Source organism: Mustela lutreola, chromosome 14, assembly GCF_030435805.1.
Source record: "Mustela lutreola isolate mMusLut2 chromosome 14, mMusLut2.pri, whole genome shotgun sequence".
Classification (NCBI taxonomy): domain Eukaryota; kingdom Metazoa; phylum Chordata; class Mammalia; order Carnivora; family Mustelidae; genus Mustela; species Mustela lutreola.
Genome location: NC_081303.1, coordinates 58,630,065 through 58,645,922, shown reverse-complemented (window position 1 = coordinate 58,645,922; position 15,858 = coordinate 58,630,065). Strand labels below are relative to the sequence as shown.

Genomic DNA, 15,858 nt, shown 5'->3' with positions numbered 1-15,858 from the left:
ATTACTCAGCAATAAAAAGAGCGGAATTTTCTATTTGCAATGATGTGGATGGAGCTGGAGTGTATTTTTTTTAACATGTTATTTATTTATTTGGCAGAGAGAGAGAGATAGAGAGCAAGAGAGTGAGCACAGGCGGACAGAGAGGCAGGCAGAGGCTGAGCAAAGAGCCCCATGTGGGACTCGATCCCAGGACTCTGGGATCATGACCTGAGCCGAAGGCAGCTGCCTAACCAACTGAGCCACCTAGGCTCAGGAGCTAAAGTGTATTATGCTAAGTGAAATAAGTCAGTGACAGAAAGACAAATACCACATGATTCCACTAATCTGTGGAATTTAGGAAACTAAACAGATGAATATTGGGGAGGGTAAAAAAAAGAGAGAGAGAGAGAGCAGGCAAACCATAAAAGACTCTTAATGATAGAGAAGAATCTGAGGGTGGATGGGGAGAGGTGGGTGGAGGATGGGCTAAATGGTGGTGTGTATGAAAGAGGGTACTTTTCTTTTTTCTTTTTTTAATTTATTTTTTAAAGTATTTTATTTGTTTATTTGACAGAGAGAGAGAGAGAGAGAGAGAGGAGAGAGAGAGAGAGAACAAGTAGGCAGAGAGGCAGGCAGAGAGAGAAGGGGAAGCAGGTTCCCCGCCAAGCAGAGAGCCCAATGAGGGGCTTGATCCCAGGACCCTGAGACCATGACCTGAGCTGAAGGTAGAGGCTTAACCCACTGAGCCACCCAAGTGCACCTAAGAAGGGTACTTTTCATGATTAGCACTGGATGTTGTATGTAAGTTATGAATCATGAAATTGTACTCTTGAAATTAATATTGCACTGTATGTAAACTAACTAGAATTTAAACAAAAATTTGGAAGGTTAAAAAAAAAGAATTGTCATCATTCAGTGTGTATTTTTTTCCATCTGACTCCTTTCCCTTAATATTATATTTGTGAGGATAATTCATGTTCTGTAAGTATTATTTAATTCATTTTACTCTGTATAGTATTTGATTACACAAGTATTCCATAATTTACCTATCTTTCTAATGATGATAGACATAATTTTAGAGTTTTGCTATACTATGAATAGCACTGCTATGACATTCTACCACATGTGGTATGGAGAATAGATACTTATATTTCTATTGAGGACACTCCAAGAAATGGAATTGCAGAGTAATGGCGTAGATGCTCACTGAGATTTAGTAGATAGCATAGAAGATGTACATATTCTCACTCACAGTGATGTATGGTAGCTCTGGCTCTTCTACACCCCAGGCAAAACTTAGTATCGAACATTGTGGTTCAAATTGTCTTTCTGTGATGGTTGATGAGGTTGATATCATTTGAATATTTACTAGCTATTTTGGTTACCTCTTTCATTTTTCCACCTGTATGTTTCTTTTTTCTTGTTGCTTTGTAGGAATTCTTTCTATGTTCTTAATAGTTTCCTTTTGCCAAATGCAAGTGTTGCAAATACTTCCCCAGTAATGACAATATCTCCTTTTATTTTTATCAGTGGTATTCTTTTCCTTCCAGAATATATATTGATATGCCATTGTTATCTTATTAGCTACAAAATTATGTTCAAGGTATTAAGGAGGAGAAGTTTTCATTTTTGGTATACATTCCGTAAGCTGAGTTGGTAATACAAAATTAAAGAACAGAGATATATCACTTTCTATCCACAGCATTTATTAAGAGAATAAAAAAGAGGTCTTTAGTTTCTCTACTTTTCCCAGTATGCCACATTAGAAAGCTTTTCTCGTCACTGAAATTGATTTGTCTCACCCTTTAAATATCATAGTGACAATTGTATTCCTTAGAAGCAGACATTCTGTTAGAAGCAGACACAAAATGCATTTTGTGATCACATTTTGTGATCTCTCACTCATGTGGGCCCTTTCAAGTTCCTAATTTTTATTTATATTTTTGTAAATAAATTGAAAACTTTATTCTCTTGAAAAATACTTCCAAAATGTAAGATTCATGCTTGAGAAAACCTGGATGTGATGCATATCACTTTATTACAAATTTGGTTGCTTTTCTCTTACAAATAGTAGTAATCAAAATTATCTAAATACTTAAACCTTTGCTACTCATGAAGTTAATATAACACAGCAGAAAAGACAGTGAGAGCAATGAGTCATTAATTGACTGATGATGTGTAATGGAGCTTTCTAATGAGGGAAATAGTAAGTAGAAATGGCCATAATTAGTTCTAGTAATGAAAATTAATAAATTTAAAGTCATAAATCAGAAGAACTATTACATTTTGCCAAATGTATAAACTTCCAGAATGGGGAAAATCATAATATTTTTTTTCCACACTGAGCAATTTTGATAAAGCATGTGTCTTGAATGGGAAAGTGTATCTCTCTGACTTCTGCAAAATTTCAGACTATAGTATTAGGAGAAATTAAGTTAATTAGGCTGTTTATAATTAAATATTCAACCTACAGGGGTTTTCTAATCGGTTCCATATATCTTAAGAACAGATTGCCCATTGGAAATAATTGTTACCTGAATTGATAGCCAATATTAAATAATCCCTTACACACGAAAGTAAAATCCTTGAGAAGCAATATTTTAACTAAATTTGCACTGTTCATGAGTAGAAAAATCAATCCAGCTTTCTGAGTGGAACATAAGAATTCTTTCCAAGAACTGCTTAATGTGACACATTCATATAATTAATGTTTTATAAAGGAAATTTCACAGCACACACTTGAGGCTATGAAGTTTTATTATCTCTGGATATAATATGCCACATTCTCTGCTTATTATTTCAGATTTTAAAACTTTTGTAGTGCAGAACATTACCTGTTGTGCATAATATGCATAGATCTAAAATCCCCAGGATGAAACACTTTTTATTTTTCTTCCTATCTTATTTTGAAAAACATTGCTTATACTTGATGCCTCTCGCTCCCTTCTGGAAGCCTGCTGGTCCAGACTTCATGACTTTTTTTTTGCATCTGGCTCTTTTTTTCCAATCCCACAGCAACTTCCCATGCTTAGTTCCTTATCAGCTCATACTTAGATAACAGAAACTAGCCCCTAATGTGTGGTTCTGTCCAAATCTTGTATATCAATAGTTCATAATATTCACTTACATTTCCTTAATGTATCAGCTTCCTCTACTCCTGAGAAGAACAAAGCAACAGCAATAGCAACACATACTGAATTTTTTACTTTTTTAAAAAAAATTTTTATTTTTTATAAACATATATTTTTATCCCCAGGGGTACAGGTCTGTGAATCACCAGGTTTACACACTTCACAGCACTCACCAAAGCACATACCCTCCCCAATGTCCATAATCCCACCCCCTTCTTCCAAACCCCCTCCCCCCAGCAACCCTCAGTTTGTTTTGTGAGATTAAGAGTCACTTATGGTTTGTCTCCCTCCCAATCCCATCTTCTTTCATTTATTCTTCTCCTACCCACTTAAGCCCCCATGTTGCCTCACCACTTCCTCATATCAGGGAGATCATATGATAGTTGTCTTTCTCTGCTTGACTTATTTCACTAAGCATGATATGCTCTAGTTCCATCCATGTTGTCGCAAATGGCAAGATTTCATTTCTTTTGATGGCTGCATAGTATTCCATTGTGTATATATACCACATCTTCTTGATCCATTCATCTGTTGATGGACATCTAGGTTCTTTCCATAGTTTGGCTATTGTGGACATTGCTGCTATAAACATTCGGGTGCATGTGCCTCTTTGGATCACTATGTTTGTATCTTTAGGGTCAATACCCAATAGTGCAATTGCTGGGTCATAGGGCAGTTCTATTTTCAACATTTTGAGGAACCTCCATGCTGTTTTCCAGAGTGGCTGCACCAGCTTGCATTCCCACCAACAGTGTAGGAGGGTTCCCCTTTCTCCGCATCCTCGCCAGCATCTGTCATTTCCTGACTTGTTCATTTTAGCCATTCTAACTGGTGTGAGGTGATATCTCATTGTGGTTTTGATTTGTATTTCCCTGATGCCGAGTGATATGGAGCACTTCTTCATGTGTCTGTTGGCCATCTGGATGTCTTCTTTGCAGAAATGTCTGTTCATGTCCTCTGCCCATTTCTTGATTGGATTATTTGTTCTTTGGGTGTTGAGTTTGCTAAGTTCTTTATAGATTCTGGACACTAGTCCTTTATCTGATATGTCGTTTGCAAATATCTTCTCCCATTCTGTCAGTTGTCTTTTGATTTTGTTAACTGTTTCCTTTGCTTTTGATCAAAAGCTTTTGATCTTGATGAAATCCCAATAGTTCATTTTTGCCCTTGCTTCCCTTGCCTTTGGCGTTGTTCCTAGGAAGATGTTGCTGCGGCTGAGGTTGAAGAGGTTGCTGCCTGTGTTCTCCTCAAGGATTTTGATGGATTCCTTTCTCACATTGAGGTCCTTCATCCATTTAGACTCCACTTCAAAACTGCTAAAACTTATACAGGAATTCAGTAAAGTGTCAGGATATAAAATCAATGCACAGAACTCAGTTGCATTTCTCTACACCAACAGCAAGATAGAAGAAAGAGAAATTAAGGAGTCAATCCCATTTACAATTGTACCCAAAACCATAAGATACCTAGGAATAAACCTAACCAAAGAGGCACAGAATCTATACTCAGAAAACTATAAAGTACTCATGAAAGAAATTGAGGAAGACACAAAGAAAAGGAAAAATGTTCCATGCTCCTGGATTGGAAGAATAAATATTGTGAAAATGTCTATGCTACCTAAAGCAATCTACACATTTAATGCAATTCCTATCAAAGTACCATCCATCTTTTTCAAAGAAATGGAACAAATAATTCTAAAATTTATATGGAACCAGAAAAGACCTCGAATAGCCAAAGGGATATTGAAAAAGAAAGCCAACGTTGATGGCATCACAATTCCGGACTTCAAGCTCTATTACAAAGCTGTCATCATCAAGACAGCTTGGTACTGGCACAAAAACAGACACATAGATCAATGGAACAGAATAGAGAGCTCAGAAATAGACCCTCAACTCTACAGTCAACTAATCTTTGACAAAACAGGAAAGAATGTCCAATGGAAAAAAGACAGCCTCTTCAATAAATGGTGCTGGGAAAATTGGACAGCCACATGCAGAAAAATGAAATTGGACCATTTCCTTACACCACACACAAAAATAGACTCAATGTGGATGAGTTTTTTACTTATTAAAGGAGAGAACAAACCTTCCATATTTGAAGTCAACTTGTTCTCAAAAATGATCTTTCAGTGTTGCTTCCAAAAAACCTCTAGTCAATTATCAACAATAGCCAAAGTATGGAAAGACCCCAGAAGTCCATCAGCTGATGATAGGTAAAGAAGGTGGATTCTATGTACACAATGGACTATCATTTAGCCATCAAAAAGAATGAAATCTTCCCATTTTCAGTGATGTGGGTAGAGCTAGATGTATTATGCTAAGTAAAATAGTAAAATAGTAAATAGTAAAATGACTATGCAGGTCATTCAGGAAAAAGTCAAATACGATATGGTTTCATTTATATGTAGAATTTAAGAAACAAAACAGATGAACACAAGGAAGGAAAATAAAAATAAAATAAAATAAACAGAAAAGGAGGCAAACAAGAGATTCAGCTAGAGAGAACAAACGGAGGGTCGCTGGAGGGAAAGTGGTCGGGAATGGGGTAAATGGGTGATGGGCATTAAGGACAGCACTTACTGTGATGAGCACTGGGTGTCCTATGTAAGTGATGAATCACTAAATTCTACTCCTGAACCAATACTACACTATATGTTAACTAACTTGAGTTTATTTTTTTAATATATTTTTTTAAGATTTTATTTATTTATTTGACAGAGATCACAAGTAGGCAGAGAAGCAGGCAGAGAGAGAGAGGAGGGGGAAGCAGACTCCCTGCTGAGCAGAGAGCCCGATGCGGGACTCGATCCCAGGACCCTGGGATCATGACCTGAACTGAAGGCAGAGGTTTAACCCACTGAACCACCCAGGTGCCCCAACTAACTTGAGTTTAAATAAAATCTTGGAGGTTAAAACAAAACAAAACAAAACAAAACACCTCTAGTCACTAAGAATATTTGGCATGTTTTATTAATTTTAAGATTTTTTCTTACACAAGTGTTCATTAATTCACTCACTCAGGATTCCCTTCTTATATTGGAATCCCTTAAATTTTAGTGTATGTTTGTCTTTTTCTTGATCTCTACCCCAGTTTCACTAGCTCTGAGAGAGATTGTCTCTATAATGCCTACAGTGCTTTTAAAAGACAAAAATAATAGTCCAGTTTAGTTCTCAGGTCTATGTCTAATTCAAACAGTCTAAAATAATTCATTGAACTTATAAATATTTTTTAAAAATATATTTTGGTTTATGACAATTTACAATGCATATGAAATATTATCTGGCTCATAGAGTTGATGAAGTGATTCATATTTTTACTTATTCTCATGGCATGTGAGGAGAAGATAGGACTAATATTAATTATCATAAATAGATAAAAATGAGAAAATCCAAAAGGTAAGTCTCAGTTACATACTTAATAAGTTCCAAGGATAAGGCAAAAACCTTAATCAGTGCACAAATCTGAAAGACAGAGTACAATTGCAGGCCAGGAACAAAATAAAATTGATTAAACTAAATCGAATATATGGGGTGAACCTATGAGGAGATTGGCACTCTTGTGATATTAATGGGGTTATTGTTTTCACCAAATGGTTCTTTGAGGACTTAGTAAGGATTAGAAGTACTAGTTGGATGCATTTCTCCATGCAGAAATAACAGATGTAAGAAAAACATACATATGTGAACATCAGCATAAAAATTGATATTGATCTAAAACATATATAACTAAACATAGTTCACACTTCTGCTAATTAAATATGAGACATTTTAATTTCCAAAAAGTTTCCTTACCAACATCTGTTCTCTTTTGACAGAATATAAAACTTTAAAAAGCTCTTTCTTTTTTATTTTTTTTAAGATTTTTATTTACTTTTCTTTTTGAGAGAAAAAGAGAGGACTAGCAGAGCAGCAGCAGTCAGAGGGAGAAGTGGACCCCCCACTGAGCAAGGAGCCTGATGTGGGACTTGATCCCAGGAGTCTGGACCATGACCTGAGCTGAAAGCTGATGCTTAACTGACTGAGCCACCCAGGCATCCCTAAAAGGCTTTTTCAAGCCTATATTTTAGGCAAGATAAATTTTAGATGATTAATTATAATCACAAAATGACCCCCAACATATTCAGAAAGAGGAAAAATTTGTAAATAACCATATATATTCCAGCTCCTATGCTCAATAACTTCACATGTATTTCACCATTTAATATACTCAAAATATCACAATGTACTATAAAGAACAGTAGTTCATTCCCCAAAATGTATTTCATACATTACTACTCAAATACAGTAATGAGAATTATATTCCTTCTAGTAGTATGTTTGATTTTTGGGAGGAAAAACTGACTTTATTGACATCTGGGATGGCAGAGGACCCTTTCCCAAGAGAAACAAACTTTACTGGTGAAAATTATAAAAAAAGCAAACAAACAAAAAACAGCAACTGAAACATTTAATGTCCCTGAATACTGTCTTAAGGATATAAACAAAGATAAACTTATTGAAGAAAATAGAAATTCTACTAAGTGTTGATAAAAATACCAAGGGAGTGGAAACCTGAGCCACGGTGCTTTCAAACCTATAGATTTGAGTATGATCAATCATTACTGAGGTGGGTGCGGCCAAGATTGCTCTCTCTCTTTCCAGGTCACAGACTAGGGCTACAGTCTCTCCAAGAAATGCAAGACATCAGCAATTCTTTTTCTCCCCAGCTCTATGTTGTAGGACCTGTATTCCAGATATTAGACAATGAGAGATCTGGGGTTCCCCTCTCCCATCTAACCTCAACCCATAAGAAAGGGGGTCTATTCCAGAGACAGTGGCCCAACATCCTTGCTTAACCATTATTCATAGGATAGAGGTTTTATGCCAGTAGAGGCATGCTGAGAAGATCACATGATCTGCCCTTGCACAGAGCCCTGTTTGTAAACCAAAGGTTTCATTCTAAGGGACTTTGGCCACTGTCTCTACCCTTATCTCAATGCCACAGGAGACATGCACAAGATTTACACAAGAGGAGAGGAAGGCAGTAAGAACAAAGTCCTCTCCCCAAGGAAACAGGCTATATTCGGAACAGAGCATGAGGAAGTTTAAGCACAAGGGCACTGTTGAAAACAATGGAAATTTTGGTAATAAGCAATTAAGAGGGGGCTGGTAGTTCCATGAGAGCAACAAGCCAAACTTCAACCTGTCAGAATTTTAACAGACAACCAGGCAAAACTATAGCTGAGAAGACTTTGCTTAGAGCCAGATTGAGCCCCTCAAAATGTACTTAAAAACTAATTTTTTTTTGTATGGATTTTTTTTTCTTTCTCTCATTTTAAAATTGAGGTATAATTGACATATAATGTATTTTCAAGTGCACAACATAGTGATTTGATATTTGTACACATCACAAAATAATTACCATGACAAATGTAATACCATCTATCACTATACAAAATTAATACAATATTGCTGACTACATTCCCTTAACTGTACTGAACGGGAGGAATATTTGGAAGGCATATCTGATAAAGGATTGATATCTAAAATACATAAAGAACTTATACATCTCTGTAACAAAAAATAAATACCTCAGACAATCTGATTTAAAAATGGCACAAAACATCTGATTAGACATTTTTTCGGAGGAGATATACAGATAGCCAACAGGAAAAGCAAAGCTCATCACTAGGCATTAGGGAAATGCACATAAAAACCATTAATAAGCTATCACTTCAGTCAGAAGTGGCTGTCAGAATGGCTACTATCAAAAGACATGAAAAAATAGATTCTGGTGAGGATATGGAAAAAAGGGAAAACTCGGAGCACCCGGGTGCCTGAGTGGGTTAAGCCTCTGCCTTCAACTCAGGTCATGATCCCAAGGTCCTGGGGTCAAGGTCTTGGGATCCAGCCCCACATCAGGCTCTCTGTTTCCCCCTGCCTCTCTGCCTACTTGTGATCTCTCTCTCTGTCACATGGATAAATAAAATCTTTAAAAAAAAAAAAAAAGCGAATCCTCTTGCACTGTTGGGAATGTAAACTGGTGCAGCCATTATGGAAATCAGTGTGGAGGTTTCTCAAACAATTAAAATCAGAGCTATGATACGAATTCCATTTTTTAAAAACAATATTTTTTTTTTCTTTCCTTAACTATAAAAAACACTTAACTGCTTAACTGTAAAAAACACAAACATAAAAGGGAAGCAGCAGGACTGCATGCAAACTCATGTCTTGCTGGCCACTGCTCTGTAATTTGTTTTAAACCTCAAATGAACAGGACTGCCTGTGTGCCTCAGGGCCTCCAGAACCACTGGCTGCAGAAACTCAGTGACCTCTAGCTGTCTGGCATCTCCCAATGCCTCTGTGGCTGAGCTCATTATAGTGGTGATAGAGGACACTGAGCCATTTACCATCCCAGTGTTGCCAGACCAGGGTCTCCAACTGGCTGGTGAGAGGCTGACCCCGCCCATCCATGTAACAGAATGTTGGGGATGTGTCACGGCTGGCACGACAAATCAACCAGGAATGTGAGGGTAAGAGGATGAAGAAAAGAACTCAAGAAGCAGAGAGATGGGGGCAGGAGGAGCACTGAGGAGGATTTTCAACAGTGCTAAGTTTATTCAAAGCATTAAGGCCATATATATAGTAATAATAGGAGAAGCAATACACCTATGTCTAGTTAAACAACCACGAGTTCCCATAAGTTTCACACTTAACTATAAGCAGACCTTGTGACGCCCAATGGCTGATGCCAGTACAATTGTTCTGTACTGATACAGCAAACCTGAAAGTAATTTATGGGCTGTACTAGGGCAGCAAGGACCAGCCACGAACTTATGACCCCAACCGAAGTGTTCTCATTTGTTTAGCAAGCATGTGGGAAGTCATGTAGGCGAGTGCACAACACATAGAACAGACCCTTTCTTAGTGCTACTCAACTTTTCCCATCCTAAACCTTTTGTTAGGTTATTCGGACTTTAAAGGAGACACAAGTCAGGGCCTGGTTTGGTCCTCATCTCAAGCATTATTGCGGCCTCCCACAGGGATGTAAGCTGCATACATGAATCATGTAGATGTGTGGGTTCAGGATGGCGGTGTGATAAACTTGCTGCTTTGAGATAGGAGATTCTTGAAGTAAGATTTATGGAAATCGATCCCCTCTGTGAGAGGTCATCCTAGGCCTCAAAAAAAAAAAAAAAAAAAAAAAAGGTAAGGTTTAAATCACAAATCTTCCTGTAGGCCTCAAGGACCCCATTGTTAACAACCTTAGTCCATTGTTTCCTGATCTTAATAATCTCCTGTTTGTGCACTTTGATGTCCTCATCTTTCATGGTGCTGGGGCAGCTCTCTATGGAGCTCTCCATACCATCTGCAAACTGGATACACCATGGTGGTTTCTGATCCTTTACATCACCCCCTCTGACTGCTTATTCAATATGATTTTGGGAGCTGGAAAGTTCCTAGAGAAAAGCATTGCCGTGAGCATGTCACCTTTCAGTTCTCTCAGATCATTGAACTTGTACAACTATTTCATATTCCCTCAGTGATGCATTATGGAGGCCACTGGGGGATCTTTGGAAGACTGATGAGGTACGATGCATTTTGTGGGGTTTATGGTTTCTGTTTAACTATGTTTTTGCTGTAGGAGTCACTGTATCCCACTCTCGAGATGGGAAATCATAGGCTCCAGCTTTGATCTGCGGATATAGCTTGTGCTGATCTTCATCCAAGAAAGGATGATATCCCAACAGAAAGATATATAAAATGAACCCACAGGCCCAAATAGCCACAGGTTTTCCAGAGGGATTTTTTTCCTCAAGGCCTCAGGGGACAAATAACCTGGGGTTCGATCAAACTTAAAGCAAGTCTGCTGTTCTCATACTTCCATAGCAAGACCAAAATCAGCTACCCTTGCATCTACTTTCCTACAGAGGGTTTTCAGACTTGAGATCTCAGTGGACAATGTCATGCTGGTGGATGTGTCCAATACTTTCCAGAATCTGATGGACACCATTGCTAGCACCAGCTTCACTGTGTACTCTCTAGCCACAATCTCTTCAAAGAGCTCCTTGCCAGGAAGAAGTTCAAACATGAGGTTGTGAAAACCTTCTTCAGAAATACTCTCATGAAAGTTATGATGTTTCAAAAGTCAGAATATTCAGACCTCACATTATAGTTTTTGGTCATCCTGGGCAGATCACTTCTTGGTGTTGATGATTTTTGCAGCATATTTCTGTATGGAAGAATTCTTCACACATCTGCAGACCCCTGAGAAAGTAGCACTATGGAGCTCCTTAAAGTTTTGGTAGTCATTGCTGAAGTGGGTTCAAGTATTGATGGTGGCCATTTTGTCGAGCAGGCAGACATGGTGGTGCAGTTCACACTGATGTCTGTGCAGTCACCACTGCTCAGCTAAGGGAGCTGGAGGAAATGAGGCAAAGCCCCCAAAGGCTGGCTCAAATTTAATTGTATCAGACTTTGGAGCAATGTGTGTTCCAGGACATAACTCATACAGGCATACTCAACAATGTTACCAATTGACTTTTCATCAGATATAATGGAGGTTGGACTATAGTAGTATTGTCAATCAAATATGTCAAGAAAGAAGAATTAAGGCAAGAATTCTATATCTAGCAAATCTATTTACAACAACAACAAATCTGATATATATTGTTTCTAGCAGATTTCACCACAGGAAATACTAAAGGGACTCCGTCAGGCTGAAATGAAAGGATACTGAACAATAAGTGGAAACCACACCACAGAATAAATAACATTGTTAAGGTAACTACATAGGTAAAAGAAGTCAATATAGAAGTACTTTTGTAACACTTTTCTACTATCTGATTTAAGAGAACGCCATCTAAGACAGTAATTGTAAAACAGTGTTGATGTATTTCTAATGGGTCAATTCATCAGGAAATATATAAAAAATATATGTGTAAACACATATATGTGTGTAAAAGAAGTAGTTATAAAAGAGCACTATGATCCCATTCATTTAAAATGTCCAAAACAGGAAAATTCTTTCAGGGAGAAAGTAGATTAGTGGTTCCCAATGTGGTTTGGTGGGAACTGGGGAGTGACTTCTGGTAGATGAAAGATTTCTTTATTGGATAGATAGAAATATTCTAAAATCGATTGTGGTGATGGTTCAATAGCTCAATGAATATACTAAAAAAGTTATATAATTTAAATGTTTGAGGTGTATACTATGTGCATTATATCCAAGTAAAGTTGTTTAAAAATTACCTTATATCTACTATGACAAGATGTAAAATTTAATTCCAACTCCCCCCCACCCTACCAAGCCCTTTAAGCAAAATTTTCAAAGTATTTATTTATTTACTAGTTATTTATATTTTTGCTTTTAAAAGACAGCCACAAGAAGATTTGCACTGTCTTCATCATTGAAATATTAAATTTCTGGATATGATTATTAGCACTGCTGCAGTCATTTAGCTACATATCTGTGAAAAACAAGTCAATACTGAGGACAAAAAATTAGAGTTTTAGAAAACACAAAACAAAAATACATTGTTGCATCTCCTTAAGTAATTGGTTTTTATGTGATTATTTCACCCCTAAATACTGGGGCAAACTCTTTCTTCCTTAATGTAATAAAAGGCAGCAATCTCTTAGCTCCGAAATCATCATTCAGGAGCTTCCTTACTGTTTATCTGCTTTGAAAAATCAAATATCAGTGCCTTCCTAAGAAGAACTAACCATGGCGTAATTACTTTCACTTGCTTGATTTGCCTTAATACCTTGTATCCTTTACATTCCTCATTGTTGTGATAACAAGTTGAGGTGAAAGCCACTTTAGATGAGCCTAAGTTGTTGTTCATCCCTGTCTTTGAACACGGTCTACTTTGTGTGTTGACTTTGCCTAGGGCCTTTGATGATGTCATTAATATGCTATGAGATCAGTGCATCTTAAAGGAAGAATGCATTTAGTAGTTCTAATCAGAGCTAATACTAATCATTACATATTAGTCATTATGGTACAGATACTGATGAATTATTGTGAGCATGTTCAAACAATCAGAACAGGTAGCAGTAAGTGAATTCTTATCATCAAAATATACTGAATTTGCTCCCTTCTTTTAGAATGATGGGGTTGTGCTATTTTCTCTCCTGGATTTGAAATAATCCAGTGTTTTATTTCTCTGGACTAGCAAAAAGTGATTTCAACACCTACATGTGAAGAAGAAAGGGGGAAATCTTTCCAAACACAGATTTGGGAGAGAGAGAGAGAGTTGGATCTGTGGAAAAGTTAAGAACTGACAGGAGCTGTAAGATACATTATTGCTATTCTCAGAACTTTGGCAAGATAGGGAAAACAAACAAACAAACAAAAACACAAGGAAATAAATACCCTGGTCTGTTTTTTTCTATATGCAGATTTCTTTCTGGTGTTTTCCATTGGAAAAACAAACAGAAAACCACTAGAGATGGTCTTTTAAATAATGCAATTTGTTCTGTTTGGACTCCTTGGACACAGAACAGATCAGGAAAAAAGGAAAAAAAAAAGAAAGAATAACATGAGAAGCAGGATGAAAATTTGAAAACATGAAGAATAATTTAGGCAGTGTGTGAGATTTATGAACTGATAAATTATATAACTTCTCCCACGTCTTCTCTTTACCTAAACATGGACTTGAGGAATGGGTATTCTTTGCCCATCCCAATATTTAAATCAAATAAATTGAATGTAAACACCCCTGCCTTCTTAGCAGTCTTAAAGGTCAATTACAGAGCCAATCTTTGAGTTGCTTTGGTGACATCCAGTTTGAATGGAAGAAATGGATAATTCCTATAACTATCATCTATTACTAATTTAAGCAATAATAGAATTACATGTGATAATTTATTCAGAAAAGATAAGTATCGAGGTCTGTTGAATTAGATCACTCAACAGTGAGAACAGTGTTTTGATAGTAGATATACAGAAGTGAGGCTTGTCTTTCTAATAATAACATAATACAATCTAATTCATTCTCTATTAAGAGTCAAAGTCCTCCATGGATGTGAACTACATGAGTGCCAATGAATAAAACCAATATTTTCTTTCTTTCAGCCAAAAAAAAAAAAAAAAAAAAAAAAAGCTTTTTTCAGTGCAATCATGTGAAAAGATTTTTATTGACACTTTAAGTTCTATTATATTCGTGGAAATCATACTCACCATTCTTTTGTTGTCATTGCTGATTTTGTAGAGAGCTCTATGAAGCATTTTGCATGTTTTATTTCAGTTGTTTGAAGATTGTCCTATTGGAAATGCTGGGTTGCTTACACTGGCTAAGAAGGAAGAACTTCAGGTATTTTCCAGGACATGAGAGAAGGAGATTGAATGATTTGAATGCAAGAAGAAATAGAACAGTTGAAGACAAGGCAGTTGGCTCATACAAGTACTCTTAATTGAAATTGAAGCACTGAGATTAGTCAATACAAAAAGCACATAATTAGTTTTTACATAGTTTCTTCTTTATGTGTACGGACTATTTATTAAATGTCCTGGTGAAATAAATCATGCATATTAATCATTGTCAAATGAAATCTATATATGTAAGTTTTCTGAGAAGAAGTAAGGTTGTATAAAATGTAAGTATTACAATTATTTTGACATAAATATTGGCTGTATGCATGTGCATTTATGAATATTTAAAATTTTAAAGTACAAAGTTTCCCATCTTAACAAGTTCATGCTATAAGTACATAAACAAGTTATTTCACAGATTATAGGCAGTAATGACTAACAGTAATAGCATAACATTGAAGGTGGTATAAAAGATTCATTTAAGAAAATTTGTAAACATGAAATTATGATAGAAATATTAGTAGTATATCATTGAAATAAAAATAACTTATTTGTAGATAATATGACTATAAATATCTATATTTTGAGGCTCTTGGTTGACTCAGTCAGTAGAGCATGTGACTCTTGATCTCAGGGTCATGACTTTGAGCTGTGTTAGATGTGGAGCTTAATAAAAAATAAATTAATTAAAAATTTAAACATATATCTGTATTGATCCTATTCTTGAAGAAACTATCACTGTTTGATTTAAGAAATATAAATATGTAATTTTCTGGGAGAAAAATAGAATGATTAGCTAATCTGTTTTGGGGTGATTTGTTCCTGGTATTTATTAGTAAAGTTTTTCCCCAAAGCAATGAATTAGATATCTGAGAATAAATTTCATAGTAAAAAACCTTTCTTACCAGCTCCTGAACAAGTTTTATATGGTAGCCCAAATGTAAGATTTTTCTAATTCTATTCATCTGCTTTCCACCCTTTATTTCCCCCTGAACATGTATTTTATCTTGAGTATCAAGCTTTTTAAAACTTCTATTATTTAGAATACTTCTTACCAGAATAAAGCAATTAGAAATAATTATTAATTTGACGAAAACTATAAATATTTTAGATGCTAAGTTAATAATTATTGTGTCTCGGGAAGCCTGGGTGGCTCAGTGGGTTAAAGCCTCTGCCTTCGTCTTGGGTCATGATCCCAGGGTCCTGGGATTAAGTCCCACATCAGGCTCTCTGCTCAGTGGGGAGACTGCTTCCTCCTCTCTCTCTCTGCATGCCTCTCTGACTACTTGTGTTTCTGTCTGTCAAAGAAATAAATAAAAAATCTTAAAAAAAAAAGAATTATTGTGTCTCATTAACTTATTCAATTGTATTAATTATATTTGAATAAATATGAAAAAATAAGAATAAGGAAAACAGTTGGAAAGCATTAAGTGCAGCAGTATATGTAACACAA

General features: G+C 36.2%; 1 pseudogene; it reads right to left on the bottom strand.

Annotated features, from left to right (window-relative positions):
* Positions 1 to 9,412: 9,412 nt before the first annotated feature.
* On the bottom strand, positions 9,413 to 11,435 carry LOC131814465 (calcium/calmodulin-dependent protein kinase type II subunit gamma-like; annotated as a pseudogene).
* Between the last annotated feature and the right edge of the window lie 4,423 nt (positions 11,436 to 15,858).